This window comes from Poecilia reticulata, chromosome 10 (genome assembly GCF_904066995.2).
Source record: "Poecilia reticulata chromosome 10, P_reticulata-male-v2, whole genome shotgun sequence".
Classification (NCBI taxonomy): Eukaryota; Metazoa; Chordata; class Actinopteri; order Cyprinodontiformes; family Poeciliidae; genus Poecilia; species Poecilia reticulata.
This window is the reverse complement of record NC_088839.1, coordinates 12936921-12940451: the sequence shown is the minus strand read 5'-3', so window position 1 is coordinate 12940451 and position 3531 is coordinate 12936921. Positions and strand designations below refer to the sequence as shown.

Below are 3531 nucleotides of genomic sequence, written 5' to 3'. Positions count from 1 at the left end.
ACAAAGAAAAACCCTGATCCGAGTGGAGAAGAAGAGGGTCGGATGATTCCTGCCGCCAGTGACTCGTTGATATAATTCTCCATGGTCTCTCTTTCTGGTTTGGAGACATTATAAAGCCGACTGTTAGGCAGTGGCGCTCCGGGGAGAAGATCAATGGCGCAGTCATAAGGGCGGTGCGGAGGGAGAGAAAGCGCGCTAGATTTACTGAACACCGGAGCCAAATCATGATAATCTGGTGGAATGGCAGAGAGATCGGGCGGGTCAGCCTCCTGACAATTAACCGGCAACTGAGTCGGAGGGGCGGCTGAACGGAGGCAGGAACTATGGCAGGAAATGGACCAGGACTCCACATGTTTCTTAGCCCAGTTAATGTGTGGATTGTGGAGTTGGAGCCAATCAAAACCCAGAACTACAGGTGAGCTTGCAGCAGGAAAAACAAAAAATGTTATCGTTTCCCTATGATTCCCAGAAATTAAAAAGTCTAGGGGTCGGGTCTGGTGCGTTATGTGGGGTAGTTGTTTACCATCCAACGCCGAAACTCTCAGGGGGCTAGTCAACGGAGTAGTTTCGATATCTAGTTGTTTGACCAAATTGGAGTCGATTAGGTTTCTCTCACAGCCTGAGTCTATCATGGCTGACAGAGTGAGGGACTGATTTTTATTAAACAGAGTTGCTGGTAGCAGAAGGCGAGGAGGATTTTCCGTTTGAAGATGGTCCGCCAGTCTCCTCATTTCCTCTGGCGGACCCCTGCTTTTACCTTAGCGGGACATGTGGGCACAAAATGTCCGGGTTCACCACAGTACAAGCAGAGGTTTTCTCTGAACCTCCTCTGCTTCTCCTCTGGCGAGAGTCGGGTGTGACCGATCTGCATTGGCTCGGCTTCAGCGAGAACTGTAGATGAGGAAACAGCATTATTAGATCTGTCAGGTAGCATGGTGACCGGAAAAATACGGCTCTTGGATTTAGCATTGGATCTGGCACGCATCCGATTATCTAAACGGATGGTCAGTCGTATCAGATCCTCCAAGGTGTTGGGCTCATCCAAAGTTGCCAATTCGTCCTTTATAGATTCGTTTAGCGAGTGAAAATAAGCGCTCTTAAGCGCCGTTTGTCCCCAGCCTGAAGCTGCCGCTTTAATTCGGAACTCAATAGCGAAATCAGCCACCGTCCGGTTCCCTTGCTTGATTTCCAACAACCCACGGGAGCCGGAGCTGGTGCGGCAGCAGAAGCCTGTGAACTAGATCTCTGCAAAAACCCTGCAATCTCTTGCAGAGTGCGGTTCGTCTCGGCTTGACGTTTACTTAGCTCTTGTAAGGCGGCGTCATGGTTTTGAATGAGGACATGCTGCTGCTCCAAGGCTCTCCGGAGTGAATCTGCGGGGCTAGACTGTTGGCCAGAGTGTTCTGTCATGGTGGTGTCGAGTTTTCTAACCCACATGCAGAAATCACTCCAAAGACAGGAAATACAATGATGTGATTTATTTACAGTGAATGTGAACAAATGTGAAATCTGATCCTAGGTTCGTCTGGCAGGTCTCGAGGCAACTAGGGGGGGACAGAGATGGTTAGTCTGGATCCAGGAAATCTTGCTGTTTGGGCGGAGGTTGGTGACTGTACCTGCTTGGGGAGAGTTTTGGGACCGGGGGAGGACCTAGAGAGTCGGAGGCTGGTCAGGGGTTTCGGGTTGAAGGCTGAGGTCAGCGGCGGCAGCAGAGGACGAACAGGTCGGAGGTTCCGTCTCAAGGACTGGATGTTGGCCTGATAATTCAGGACCAGGGCAGCATTACTGGCTAACACTCTGGCGGAGAAGTGTCAGTATCCTCCTCCACTTATACGCCTCCAAATGGTTTGATGGGGAACCGGTGTGCAGGCGCCGGCCCACGCCCTCAGGAGGAAGGTCACAGGCTCCCTCTAGTGGAAAAGAAAACTGACAAACTTCCCGATCCCAACACAAAATAATAACCGAATTCCCTGTTTGCAAGTGTTACACGATGCAAAAATCCCACGGAGCATAACTACTCTCTTACCGGCAGTAACTCTCAAATTGCCTAACTTATGGCTTCTTGCTTTGACAATGAAATACTAAGTAGCGCAAAACAGAATCATCCAATTTAGCTTAATAGAAACAGGCCTGCCGAAGACGATGTGCTTCAGCTTGCCTCTCATTTGCCAACTTATCCAATAAAGAGGCATGAGACATGTTCACTGCTTCAGTTTCTGTTCATCATTTCTCATTTCTTTAATAAATGACCAAACAGAAATCAAACAAATGGTGCTTGTCTAAGACATTTCCTCCTGCAACTGTAAAACATGACAATTTAAGCGTTGTTTTCAGCTGTCAGTCTGACAGTTTTTTATATTTGGAATCTAAAGCTTTGTCATTGAAATAACATGTCTTTTATTCAATGCTGCAAGACTCCTTGCACAAAAAGTGTAAGGATCCTGGGAGTATTTACCCAGAGATTATAGGAGGTGCTGGGACTCTTACCTCTTTAACTGATTGCTTTGGGTTACTGTCTGGACTTCAGGCTGAAGCATTTAATCTCAACATCTGTGTTTTGCCGCTGATCTGTATAAACATTGTATTGCAGTAATGCATGTGGAGTTTCCCAGCTAATACATGTTTGCTGCACCCACTTCGGTTTGTTTGGCTGCAGTAGTATTATCTGGGCCTTTGCTCACAACAGAGCCCCTTTATGGGACCAACTTGGGTTGACCAAAAACAGCCCATACTGGCAAAACCAATGTGGTACACAATTTAGTTTTTAGCAATTGATCTTGATTTGGCATTGAGTCAATCAGATCCCAATTTGGCCCTGTATATCAATTGGTTTGACCTGCATGAAACCTATATAGGCGGATAACATGGAGCTGTTACAAAACCCAAAAGTAATCATCACACCTAGGGTTCATCAGTCAATCCATTTTTTATCCACATGGGCCTCATAAGCAAATATAACATTATATATTGCCAAAGGCTGTGATGGGCTAACTGACGAAATTGTATAAAATTTTAAAAACAATTAATACCTCTTAGAAGCAACAATTTCTTAGTACATATTTTTATCTCACCCCTACTCCCACCAGGAAGCAATTTAACCTCGGTGCTTCAGCTCAGCACGGTCCTTAAATGTATTCTGCCAGCAACACACCAATAAAGAACGAGCAACTGTTGCAATTTTTTGAATAAAAAAAAAAAAAGAAAAGAAACCATACTGTGTCTTAAAAGGTAATCATTTTCACAGACAGAGACGTTGGCTGTCAGAGGAGAAATTCCTTGAAGGCTTTTCCAACAAAAGAGCCTCAGGCGTGAGATTATGTACATGTCAAATCCTCATATAATGGTCCCTGCTACCCAAACAGAGGAGGGACTCTGGGGGAGAGCAGACGCAAGACTGTCAGTAAACTATTTATGGCCCGCCGTGCAGAGTGAAATCCTCACTATCTGACGGAGAAACGTGGAAAATTTCACGGCTCCGCTCGGTGTTGTTTTAGGCCTCTCTGTCAGTAGGAGACAAGCTAAAAATGTCCG

At 46.2% G+C, this 3531-nt stretch overlaps 1 long non-coding RNA gene across 1 annotated transcript; it reads right to left on the bottom strand.

Moving 5' to 3' along the window:
• Positions 1-1463: 1463 nt before the first annotated feature.
• On the bottom strand, positions 1464-1949 carry LOC145553141 (uncharacterized). Its single transcript, XR_014089378.1, has 2 exons — positions 1617-1949; positions 1464-1544 (listed from the first exon to the last, which is right to left on the bottom strand). It is a non-coding gene; the product is annotated as an uncharacterized LOC145553141 (long non-coding RNA).
• Positions 1950-3531: the final 1582 nt, after the last annotated feature.